The sequence below is a fragment of the Ambystoma mexicanum genome, chromosome 12 (assembly GCF_040938575.1).
Source record: "Ambystoma mexicanum isolate Mex_15411 chromosome 12, UKY_AmexF1_1, whole genome shotgun sequence".
NCBI classification, from domain to species: Eukaryota; Metazoa; Chordata; class Amphibia; order Caudata; family Ambystomatidae; genus Ambystoma; species Ambystoma mexicanum.
Window position 1 is genome coordinate 668,247,139 of NC_090936.1, and position 13,908 is coordinate 668,261,046.

Consider the following 13,908-nt stretch of genomic DNA (forward strand, 5'->3'; position numbering starts at 1 on the left):
GTGTGTGTGTGTGTGTGTGGTGATCCACTACCTCATTTTGGGAACCACTAGGGCTGTGACTCAGGAAACCTAGAGCAACTCTGAGCCAGCGGAACTTGGGCCTCAAGGTGTTATGGGGAGAAATCCCTGGTTCCCCTTAGCCTGACTCCTGGCACATGGCAGCAGGTGATCAAATTGTTGCATCACAGGCCTGTGTAAGGGGCCGGTCGCTTCTCACTTCACTGGCCCATTGAAGAAGACCAGCCATAGAGGCTGTAAACTTGAATGTTGTAAAACTCTGCAGACCAAGCCTATGGAGAGAGTCTGAAGGTCAGCCTACCCAGACCCACATCTCCTTTAATGAAACGGAAAGCTTTTTGTATGGACCATTGCCTGAGGATGTGGCAACCGCCTGCACTGTCCGGTCACAGAATGGAAGTTTGGCATCTCAGGCAATTACATTATTGCTGAACCACAATCCCCAGAATGCCTTGCATCTGAATTCCTCTTGTCCAACGTTAAGACTGCTACACAATGCCCTGTCAATCAGTGGCATAGCAGCTCTTTTGCCTGAATTAGGACCCATATGTACGCCGGTCTGATCTTTTGAACACATCAGTCTCTCCAGTGTTTGTATCATCTACTGTTTCTGGAATTTTCGATTTTGATTTGCCATTGCACCTTTTTTTTGTGGATTATCCTCTTTACCTCTGTACGTTTGGATCGATTATCTGTGCATGACCTGGCCTGTTTCACGGTCTTGTTTTAGCCATTGAATATCTTGACTTCCTACCTGCTGACTGTTCTGGGATTTCTTACCACCTCCCTTTTTCTTGGACCTTTACACCTGTGGAGCAATGCAAGGGAGACCAAACTAATAACCCTCCCCAACTCTTGCATCCACTAAAGCAACCTACATATCTGGCGAATTCTCTGGCCTATGGACCACATTGAGTTCTAGGTAGGTATCCTTCTCTGATTCGTGGTTTTGACTGCCTCTTTTCAGCATTGGAGAAAGTCGAGTTGCATTCATCCTGCCTTTATGTTCAAGCCATCTGAATCTTTGTGGGTCTTGTTTTTACTGGTAGGTGTTCTTGGGAGGAACGTCTTACATCTTGTATCTTCTGGGAGTAATTGACTGAACCCTGGCAGCAATATCTTAATTAATGAATGATCTTTTTATAACACGTTTAATACCAGGGACCAGTCTCCAAGCACAGATCGAGATTCGAACCTGGTTGCTCTGCATTGTCTTGCTTCCAAGACACGCACGTTGCCCCTGAGCTATCCTCCTGCCTGTGTGTCAGATGAAAATAGCCCACACATTGCTAATGTTACTAGTTCACTTGGAATCTTGAAGTAATTGTGCTTCTCGATCTGCGGGACTCACAAGAAACAGTGCAACTCTGCCAGCACAATGTTTCAAGCCCTCCACTTCCCGAATGTGGAGAAACTGAAACAGAGAGCAATGTTATAATTTCATGTTGCCCAACTGAGAATCTCCCTTGTGGGAAATATTGCATCTCTTTCCCCAGCCACACAGCATTACAAGCACTTTAGAAAAGTTGAAAATCGTATCCCAAGGAGTTACAGTCTGTAAACCACACACTGAACACATCACAGCTCTTAATTCGGTGCAGGCAGCTTCGGGAAGGGCAAAAGGAATAATAAGTCAAAGATGGCAGAAAAGCTAGGTCCTAACCCCTGAGTCAAAAGGGGCCCACAATGAGTTCAAGCAAGATAGCGAATAACAACCCGTATTTAATCAATGCTCACAGCTGCAGACCCTCAGTGAGATTATTACTGACGGGGAGGGCTGAACACAATAGAAAGTAATCCAGCTCAACATGCTGATTGTGCATTGCAGGAGCAGAAGGCTCTCATTTGGAGAAGGATGTAGGTTGGAGACCAGTGGAAGAAGCCGAGGCTGAAGATACTGAGGAGGCCGGAGAGAAGGCGGTGGTGTGAGTAAAGAAGGTTAAGAGGGAGGCAACAGCAGGAGAGCAGAATGCTCAGGAGCAGTTGCTGGAAGTAAAGAAGGTTAAGCAGGTGATGGTAACATCAGTTCCAGAGGGTAGAGAAAGTGGTGGCTTGGATTAAAGAAAGTCAAGCAGGAGGTAAGAACATTCGGCGATAGGGTACAGAAGGAGTTAGCAGGAGCGAAGGATAAAACAGAGATGATAATCTTAGATGGGGAGAGTAAAAAGAAGGAAGTGCTAACATCAGATGGAAAGAGATAGCAGGAGGAGGGGGCAAGAAGGAAGAAGCTAGTGAGTGTTAAGGGCATAATGGATGTGGTGACATGTGAAGTTGGGCAGATCCAAGATGAGGAGGAGATAGCATGAGGACCCAGACATAGAAAGGAGATGGTAGGAGACAGGGGGCAGGAGGAGGTGTTGAAGCCCAGAGACGAGGAGGACGTGTGGGCATTAGTGCCTGGGAGTGAGTCAGAAACAGTAATATCAGAGGAAGAGAGTGATATGGCGAAGAGAAAGAAATATGAGCAGGCAGTGAAAAAGTGAATGAAGAAGGCCCGTGCACACACATTAAGAACAGGAAGGTTATGTTGGACAGGTGAGCCGTTGGCAGGATGCAGTGGGTAAGAGGAGGATGAGATGGAGACAGGTGGGCTATGGTTAACTCATCGAGGCAAAGGCCAAGCAATCCAAGGTATACTCACCCTGACACAGGGAACACAGTCTCCCTTCGGCTGTAACCACTGACCCGTCTATTTACGAGACATTGGGCCTCATTACACGGTAGGCGGTAGGGGTTTACCGGTAAGGGCACCGGTACCAGTAAACCCCTACCGCCTTACTACGAGTTCCCTTTGCGGGACCCGACTTTAACGGCTGGTTTTACCAGCCGTTAAAGTTGGGTGCCGCAAAGGGACCTCGGAGCTAATTACGGTACCGCAATTTCCGGTACCGTAATTAGCACCTTCCCCATTCCCATTATGCCCTATGGGGGCAAAAATGGGAATGGGGAAGAGCCTTGGTGAATGGGGAATTACCGCCCCCGCTCACCTTGGAGTAGGGCGGTAATTTCGCCATCCACCAAGGCGGACACGGTAATAGCGCCATGGTTACCGCCTACCATGTAATGAGGCACATTGTGATTTTGTGCTTCTTTTTTGTGCTTCTTGCGAGACATTGTACTAGAACAAGTCATGGGGCTTTCCGTAACTCAACACTCTGGTTCCCAGAGAGCAGACACGTGCTTCTCTAACCTCCATGAATTTCCTCTTTTTGGACCCTAGTCTCCTTTATTAACTTTATGTTTTTATGCAATTCTGTGTCCGTTTCCTTTCTTCTGTTGTGCTAGGATCCTCGTTGGTCTTTCTCCTGTTTGGTCGCATACCTCTGTGCCCTTTTGCATGCTGACTACCTATATCTCAACTGCATCTTCTGTGTTCACCTGAAGACTCGACTTTAGCCCTGGTGTCAGTATGCCAGTGTCACAGCTCTGTCCTGGAGGTTCAAGACCTTGTTTTTCCTTCAGTGGAATTTGATTCTATCACGCTCCCATGTAGCAAGTGGTATTTTCATTTCCGACGTTGCCTTTAGTGGCTGCTAGGAAGGAATAGCCTTACTTCACAGCAAAGTCTTGACATAAAAGATAAGAGGGAAGGCCTAGTTGACACCTGGCTATTGTTTTGTGGGATGATCCTAGTTGTATATTTTTGGCTGGCACACCAGTACAAAGTCTCTGGATAAAATAGTAAAACACACTGTTTGTTCTTGGCATCATTTTAAAATCCCATATGACCTACATCTCAGTGTGCTTTGCTTTTTAGATAGGGAACACAACTTTCTTCTGTAGTATGTACTTCTGTACTGTTATTAACATTTAAACAGTTGGAGCAGGATTCACAAGTTCACCAACTAAATGTTTATGTGAAGGTCAAATGTTACAAATATATAGTCACAAAATATAGTGATCACAGTTACTTGTCAACAGTTTTTCTTTTTATTCAGTCTATGCAAGAGAAGCTGTCGTCAACTAGCATTGCCTTAAGAGCAGGCCCGGCACCAGCAGGAGGGTCAGGTGGGCCAGGCCACCTCCTGGTGCCCCCGAACAGAGGTCTTGCCAGTCGTGTGAACCCCCACTGTCAAATGTGTGTGTGGGGAAAGCAAGGGAGATTTTACTCCACACATGCTGCAGCAACTTCAGTATGATTAGCATCCTGAAGCTCTGCACTGCAGTATGCCTGACCAGGATTTGTTTGCTTGGCCTGGGCAGTAATTCATGCCCCACAGCCATGAAAACACACATGACCAGGGATATGGTGGACCATTTACACCTCTAAATGAGGTAGCATACTTGCTCAAGCAGGCTTCCTACAACTATCTAGCAAGATCCTGTGTTACTTTTGTTTTTAACTGCACTGTTCATTTTACCTATATTTCCCAACATCCCAGTTACTAGGTAACTATTTTCTCAAACCTAAAATCACAAGTTGATTTCTGTAATTTATGGTATGTTTATTTTTTGTGGGAATTAACCAGTTATTTATGGAAAAAATATTGAGAGTGACTCGATATTTCTTTTAAAGGCACTATCCAACACTTGCCCCTAATATTATAGGACTACAGTTTGTTTATATAATTGCACCCATCCTAAAAAATGTTGGGATGGGTGTTTAGTGCCTTTAAAAACATATCAAGTCACCCTCGATGTTTGTACCAGCGATTATATCACATATAACCCTTGTACCCAGGGGACAGTGTAGTAAAATCAAAAAGTGATAGATACAAGGCTATAAATTAAACATTACCATTGGCATTGCTCTGGGAAGCCTTCTATGCCATAAGATTTGTATTTGCCATTACAAAAGAGGACAAGCCATTAGCAAATGAGCTTGGTTCTGCCGGCAAAAGGTGTAGTTCAACCTCAGCTGATAGTCTATGTACCCTCTGAACTGGAACACAAGCCATAGCAGGCATGTGTAGGCATTGTGGCCTAGCAGTCTGGGCAGGGCTGTTCCTATTAGTGCCAGGGAGAAGGCTGATGTGCAAACAATGACCTGGAAGGCTGACCAAAGCAATGCCAGTGGTTATCATTGATTCAGAGACTTACATCCATATTTTTTTAGTTTGGGCTGTTACATGTAAACCAAAGATCTTGCACTGGAACAGATAGGATGCAGATGGGATGTGAGGTGGGACACACATCCTATGGGTGTGTTCGGTCATTCACAAACTCATTGATTAACCATTGCCATGTTAATTCCAACGGCATTCCCACCAACTACCAGCCCCTCCGTGATAAAACATATCCTACTGGGAACTCTTTGAGTAAGATCTATTACAAAGTAACACCAATGTGTGTGCTGTATAGCGCCTAACATTAAAGACTCAAAAAGACTTTTGAGTCTTTAATGACTTAAATGCCACTGTAATTGAGCACCTGGTGCAATACAAATCTTCTAAAAATGTGTTTCTGTAGCCTGTTTATTTATAAGGAATATCTGTGTCATGCTTCTTTTCCTTGCACTGGTATTCTGTCTAAAACAAGCAATCACAAAGCCAAACGTGTTGGCTTGTATATAGGTATTAGATGACATTTTCCAGGCACTGACATCATATGCCAGGTACTTGCATCAGATTCTGGCTGTTCCCATCTCACGGCCAGGTGGTACGCTTATGGCTGTGATGGGCAAATGCCTGTCCCATGCTTACTCAAAAGCCCAAGCTGTTGGCTTTGCCAACGTACGTTGGTTTCAGTAAGCGAAAGTGTATATACCCAGATTTGGGTGCCTTGCTTGCTCCGCCTAGGCAATTAATCATTGCTGTGCTAATCCAACAAGGTCATAAGTGAACATGTCAAGGCTAGGATGACAAGTATGGCCCAATTTCAGAACAACTTCTCATCCTTACTTACAAGTGGGGTTCTAACGATAATAGAAAGTGTATTTGTCCCTGGCATATCTTGATTCAAACTGATAAGTACTGACTTGACAACCTCATACTGTTTGAGTAACTGTTAAAAGATTTAGCATGCAAACTCAACACTTCATGTTTATTGTCAGTCGTGTTTAGAAGGTATTTTGTGCCTGGAGCTGGGTGTTTAGGCGGTGTTGTAAATTGAAATGATTTACTGTGGGATCCGACCAATGATAAGAGGGGCAGGGAGCGAGATGGGAGGATTGTTCCCACCCCCCAATAAACATTTGCCTTTCAGTAGATTAATCATGAGTATGTGGAAAATAACACAAGAGAGGAGAGTTTCCTTTAATCTTGTTGGTAAAGTATAAACTGGGCATATCTTTTAAACCTAAAAAAGCAGCATTTAAATATTACCTGCAGAGTGCAATCATAGATGGATTTAACAGTCGGACAAGGGAAAAATGCCCATGGTGGCCCTGCTGCTGTGCCTCTCTCGCCCTCAAAGACAAGTAGCCAGAGCTGCACAGGCCCTTCCAGTGATGTATAATCGTTTTAATGTGTTTTAGCAGCAGATTATTTACAACAGGAAGGGATTCAGGATGGGAAAAGGTAACTCACTATTGTTGTTGCACTTTTTTCTAAAAAATTATGCAAGATTTTAATAAGCTCTTTAAGTGTGATAGTTGGGTGATTAGAAATTATGGGGTACAGAACAAGCTGTGACACAATAACTTTGACATGCATTTCAGTCTACTTTCTGTCTGTAAGAGATGTTGTGTACATTCTCATTAACCTGCATGCGGGAAAGTGCAGGCTTCCATTCAGCGTGGGGAAAATAAAGCTACAATCATGGGGATGGGGGGCATTTTCCAAGTCAAGTGGAGTGGAAAAAGTGATGCTAAAAGATTTACCAATACTTTTCATGTGGTGCAGTATTTTGTATGATTGGCAGGCGAATTTGGAGAGGAGGTCTGACTTAACATGTTGGCCTGTTGTTACAGGTCCCGCTGCCAAATCTGATTGTTTTTTCACTAGCATGCATTTTTATGCTGGTGGAAAACCAATGGATTCCCATGAAAACCACCTGACCTAGACACCTGCTAAAAGCAGACAGTTTCCAAAGAAGTTCATTTTAGATGCCTTCCACAATCATTAATTGTGGGAGGGATTTACACTTTTCCAGACATTTAATGGAAAGATGAAGCCCAAATGTGATGATTTCTGCCTGTGTTTTACTATTTACTTTTCCAGTACTTGGTGTAAACAATATACATTGCATGAAGGGTCCCTTTTGCAACCAAATGCAAACAGGAGTAGTCCCTCACCTCCCTCCAATTCAGGATTAAAAACAAAGCGACCCCCTTAATCTTTTTCAACAACACGTTTCTACAGTGATGTATACATTTTCAGGTTGATTTATCATGTCATTTGTGCATTTTTAAAGTCATATGTATACAATTGAGTATTATGTTATGTATTCAAAACCGAACTTCAACACATATTTGTGCCAATTTGAGCTGGGAAGATGGATGGTCAAGCACCTAAATGAAAGGTTATACTCAAATTTTGGCTTTTCCACTTTGTATGATCATGGACAAATCATTCAATGTCACTGTGCCTTACCTGGAAACATTTATTACAGCTAGAAGTGCCCTAGAAGTGATTCCGTTTGCAGTAAAACCTATTCCAAAAAAACCTCACTCATGGTTTAATAGATGGGCAGTGCAGGTGTCAGGGGCAGCTAAGAAGACCCACAAACATCTTTCTTTGGAAAATACAAGGCTGTATTTATTGAACAAAATTGTGAAATTCAACAAAAAATCAAAGCAAACACATCAAACAAGACTTCATCATGGACAATTGCCTATTATAAACAGTATGTACCAGATAATGGGCCTCATTCCGAGTATGGCGTTAAGGGATAGCGGCCACCGGTAACGAGACCGGTGGCGGTGATGCCTTACCGCCATACTCCGAGTTCCCTTTGCGCCCTCGCCCTTAACGCCTGCTTTGAGCAGGTGTTAAAGTCGAGGGCGCAAAGGGGCCTCCAAGCCAATAACGGTGACCGTAATGAACGGTCACCGTTATTTGCATCTTCCCCATTCCCATTGAGCCCTATGGGGGCTCATTTGGGAATGGGGAAGAGCCTTGGTGAATGGGGAATTACCGCCCCGCCAACCTTGGAATGGGGCGGTAATTCCGCCAACCACCAAGGCGCTGCCGGTCCGGGTACGGCGTCAACCAAGGCGTTAATAGCGCCATTGGTTAGCGCCGTACTCGGAATGAGGCCCAATGACATATAGGCCCCCTCCAGCCTGCCAAGCCACACCTGGAGCTATACCAGGAGGCCAGAAATCCCTCAACCTGCACCCTCTGCCCCTTGAACCTGCACTAACAGCCCTGGTGCTCTCTCCTGCATGCTAGCACTCCCTCACACCCTCAATTCAATGGAAATGTGTTGCAAATATTCAACAGAAAATAACATTTTGTGCTGAAAGATATAATTTGTAAGAAATAAAATGTCCTATTCATTGGCTCAGTATTCCAGAGTGGGGGTCTGTGTTTCACAAAAATATGGCTGGACTACAAGAATCACCTCCTCCGTGGTCTGCTGGGAGTAGCCACAGTGTTAAGGGAGGCATTGTTCAGTAAACACCATCTGAAATTGAATGTGTCCAGGGGACCTTGTTGTTCGGCCATCACAGAGGAGGAGGAGGCATCAGCCTGAATCTCTGAGCCAGGCCAAGAATGCATGGTGGAGGAAGATGTGAGTAGTGGTAGTTGGGAATGGTGGTCCGTGGGAGCTCATGGAAGGTGACTGAGGGTGAAACGTGAAGGGGAGAGTGGATATAATAGAAAGGGAAGAGCAGATGGGCAAGGAAGATAGCTAAATTGATGACGCCACACTATTTTGGTTGCGTCCCCTTCTCTCTACAGTTTTTATAACTCATTTATGGCAGAAGAAGAAAAAGATAAATAACCTTTGTTCTTAGGACATGAATATTTGTGATTCAACTCTCAGGCTTTTTTTCAGGGATCTGCAGTATACAGTTGTTAATTATTCATGCTTTGACAATAGCTTTCCTTATGGAGAAGGGGGAATGGAGGGAAGGTGACGTGAGTAGCGAATGGAAAGTCAAAGTAGTGTGGCACTATATGGAAGGGAACAAAGGAGTGGATGGAAGAGGGGAGCAGAAGATTTTGTAAAGGGTACTAGAGAGCATTTAATTTTGGAAGGGATCCACGGATGGAGGGGGAGAGCAGATTTCCCACTTGAACAAATTGAGTGATCCTGGGGAAATAACTTTGTCAGCAAAACGACTTAAAAGCATGGAACATTTGTCGCACTAGTGACAGCCATTAACTACTCCCAATCTAAGCTCTATCCCCATACCCAGCCTACCCAGGGCATCTGTCAGTCATGCCTATGCAGCCCTTTGCCTTGATGCTGCCATTGAGTGCAATCCTTACAAGCATGCTGATCAGACATTCAAGTATTCTTAGGAGTAAGTGTCTTTCCACTGGTCCTAACAACCTGGGTTTGAATCCAGGCTGCTTAAAGCAGTCCAGTAGACTAAACAAATTGAAGGGAGCAAATGCATTCTTGCAGGCCCAGTAAAGACAATTTCTGCTGGATCATGTATCAGGTAAATCTGGCTCAATGTGTTTAGGGTACTCATACATTCAATTCCACTGTAAATTTGCCTACCTGATAACAAACAGGGCCCACCCAGATGCACATTCCTGGATTGTATGCAAGATAAATGAGACCGCTTCAGTCTGTCTGATCACCTTATCATTGGATTGGAAGTACTCCACATTTATAGTGGATAACTATGATGATTTCCTGGACAGCTTCCTTACAACTAGTCTTCGTAAATTGCATCGAATGTAGGTCCTGCCATGAAGCACCTTCATGTTTTGACCCAAATGTGGCTCTTCAGAAAAAGGATTTACTTAAAACTTAAACTTATAAGATTGGACGTGGCTCTCACCTCACCCTCTAAGATCCAGCAAATTAAAAAGTGAAACAAACATATAGAAATCGGGTTAAAAACAATCATGCATCATGTTGCCCCCAAGATGCTGAAAAAATATTGTTGGTGTTGTGGAGCACAGATGCAAGTTCATTTTGGTACTTGAAGAACAAACTAGCTCGCTCTCAGCCTGAATATAGAGTTTCTTCGGTTTTGGAACTTCAATTGGTCACTCACTTTGGTAAAGAATTTAGCACTTAGACAGGAACAATTGAAGATATGCCCTGTTTCCTATAACTCATTATGTGTATGGTCCATGGTCATCGTGAATTAACACACAAAATCAGTTCTTTGCGAGCCTCTGGTCTAAACAAACTGTCTAATTTATTACTTAAGGGGGACTCCGAAACATGGGTAACTATACTGTCAGTACTTTTTAACGAAATTGTAGCTACTGGCAGGTTTCCAAAATCTTGGTCTACCACACATATTTTACCAATCTTTAAAAAAGGCTTGCAATCTGGTCTCCTGGATTTTCGACCTGTAGCAATCATAGATGCAGACAGTAAGATTTTTGCCACATTGCTTCTTCAGCGTCTTGAAACATGGCAAACGTTGATTAATAGAATCCCACAATGGCAGATGAGCTTTTGAAAACATCATGGAAATATATTGAATGGATTCTTATTGAAAGCCATCATCAGTCAAGTCCAGCAGCACAAACATGAATCGGTTTACTTGGCCACAATCTGTCTCTTTGCTGCCTTTGATGCAGTCTATCGAGGTCTGTTGTGCACCAAGTTATCAAAATTGGGGAATATCGCAAAAAGCCTATTATGGCTCATCATTAGGCTATACTCTAATTCGAAAATACAGGTCTTATTAAATCATGGAGGTAAACTCTTGTGCTGTGTTCCTGCTTTCAGAGGGGTCAGGCAGGGCTTCATACTCACGCCGTGTCTGTTTAATTTTTACCTGAGTGACACTGTATCCGGGCGATAGCGCAGGAGCAACCCGCTCGCCTTGGAAGCAAGAAGACGCAGAGCAACAGAGGTTCGATCCCTGGTTCCGCGCATAGAAACCTCTGGGTATTAAGCACATCATAAATAACCAATTATAATTATAATTGGCGAATACTTAAATTGAAATCCTGCCGCCTTAGCCACTCCACAGATCCAACATATAAAACCTATCTGGCTTGCTCACGCCGACGACTTTTTAATTTTTGATATAACCCTGATTGGTATAAAGCATCTTTTGTCGGCTTTTTCAAAATTCGCAGAAGTTTACAAATTGAAGATCAATCCTAAAAAATAAAAAAATAATGCACTTCACTAACAAAAACGTAGAGTTCAATTTTTTACTTTGCAAGGTGATCATGTACCCCTCGGAGAAGTTGAGGTGTTTATACATATGAGATTTTACATTTTTGCCAAACAGACCAAATCTCTTGTAAAAGAATGGTTGTTTTCTATTGGATCAGCACTATGTAGTCAATTGGTACTAGTCGACACCAGGTATGGGAAGTATTTTCCTGCTTGACATTTTATGAAGGGAAAATAGTTCCTAAGATATTGTATGGTATTGAGATGCTTCCATTATGGACTCTAGATATGCTTCCTAGTATTGAGGGCCGGTTGTAGAGGAGGGAACTTCAGATTTCATATGGCACCACTCTGCCTGCCATTCGTCATGAACCCTGTGTTCTATCACTTAAAAGTAGGGCCCAGTGGAAGTTACTATAATTGTACTATTAGCTTTATTTTCATCTAGTTCACCTTCTTTATATATGGAACTTAACATGGTGTTGATAAATAGAAATTAAGCTTTAAACCAGGAATTTGGGGATTCTTGTTATCGATTGCTTGCCGACCTGGGCCTTTTACTGTTTGAACTCATAGATAATCAGTTAAGGGTCAAAAAATTACTTTACAGACAAGATTGGGTAGATACGACTAATTCTTTTCATTTGTATGAATCACTAATACTAATTAACAAGCACTTCAGAACAGATAATGTTCTTATACAGCAGTGGCTTCATTATTGTCACATTCTGGAAACCCTGCAGTCTGATCGAGAAGAACTGACCAACTTCCCAGAAAAAGTTAAAATTAAACTATGGCGAGAAGACTGGGCCAGAGCCCAAGAGCACAGAAGTTCACATCGCCTCATAGACATTTTAAAGGAAGAAACTAAACCTTGTGGAACTGTTCGAAATATTTCACCAAAGCCCTTAATGGTTGTTGCAGAGACCAATTCCTTTGCTTCAGATTGGAGCTATACCCAACAAACCAATTGTTAAAAATGTATGGAAAATCCTTGTCGCAGGGTTTCAGATTTTGTAAGGAAAAAGAAGCCATTGAGTCATTAAAACACATTGCATTGCTTTGGCAGGGTCGGACTGACCTAAGAACCAGAGACATGATTAATTGTATTGAAGCCCGCAATACACTGGACGTGAAGGAAATGTGATACTTCCTTTTGAGAGGAGAGAATCTTGCAGCAACGGTCTCCTTGTTGAACTTTTTAAAGGAGGTTTTTGAACTGATCAACTGATCAATTTTGGCAAAGATATCTTTGTATGGAAATGTTTGGATATATGATAAAGGTTTCAAATAAACCGTACATCTTGAATAATTGTTTTTTTTAAATAAAACAAATACATTTGAGGTTTGATTGTAAACCAATCAGAATAGTCGCTCCCTATCTCACTGTATACCCTCAAAGGTCCGTGAGACAATTGTTTATCAGGTTCCGATGGAATCAAGTATTCACCAAAGAGATACAGATTCATTTTTGTATCACATAGGTTGATCAAGTTTCCTGTAGATTTTGTGGTTCTTCTAATTCTGTTGGAACCCTGGAACATTTAATAACACCCTGTATTAATCTCGGGGCTTGCGAGAACTACATTTCAGGCAATTTTTACCGATGCTAGCCACAATGTCAGGTGATTCTTTTATGCATTTCTGTTTAGCTGGCCGAACCACCTCATTGGTTCTGGCAGTTACAGGTTTTTTAAAAGCTCTGAAATTTGAATGAATTGTTAGTGTCATGAATCTAATTTATGTGCATTGTGAGTTGATAACAATTTTGTTATTATGGAGGTTTTTTTAATGAATCATTTTAGCCATCTGTTTCTGGCATATCAGCATATACACCTTTGTATAGAAGAAATATATTGAAAAAAGTTGTGTGTGTACCGGAACATTAATGTGAGTGGATTTCTTAACGTTTTTTTTTTTTAAACTGTAGTACAATAAAATAAAATAGTCACAAAATACATGTGCAAGACATAGGTAAATGATGTCTTTCAGAAGATAGATGTGAAGTTGGTCATAGTCCAAAAGAAAACACACTCAAACCAAAAATGAGGGCCTGCTAATAATGTATAGGTTAGCCATTGTGTAAGTGTAAAAAAGATGGTTTCAACTTTTTCCTTTTCTAATTTCTCTTTTCCCTTGGCTTCACATAATTTGCCATGAATGTGTTCACTTTCCACCTCCAAGCTCCCAATTTGACAGCAATTGCACAGGTTTTCAGACCCTTACTGCTCCACTTAGAGCAAAATCACACAGGTATACGTCAGCTGTGCAGCAGATGAGTATTGCATTGTGCAATTGATTGTGAATACCAAAACTACTTGTTGGATGGTCATTAATATTTGCCAAGCCCTCCTGTCCACATTCCCTGACACACTACTTTGAAAGCCCACTTTTGCAGCTAATCCAGTAAATTGTGCTTTAGAAAGGTGTGCATATCTGTGTAACTGGCTTAAAGGAATAGAGCGCTCTAATATTTTATTGTGTGGATCGTTTGGGAATGTGGTTTTAAGCAAACTGTGAACAATCGTAAAAACATTTCCTATGCACCTTACCATAGTTTTCCACACTTTTACACATGCGAAATAAGGCAGCGGGGCACTGCCATCTTGTGCTAATCTTATCCATTTATCCATCACCCTAAGTTCACCTGCCCTCGCAGCACTAAATCATTTCCATCGCCACTGAAGCTGACACCACTAGACGCGTAGGGCCCATTTCACAATGCGAAAGAACGTCTCG

At 42.5% G+C, this 13,908-nt stretch overlaps 1 protein-coding gene across 50 annotated transcripts in view; it reads right to left on the reverse strand.

Moving 5' to 3' along the window:
* Positions 1-13,908, reverse strand: part of LOC138513982 (mucin-19) — a 1,848,798-nt gene that overhangs the window by 1,121,093 nt on the left and 713,797 nt on the right. The window lies entirely within an intron of this gene.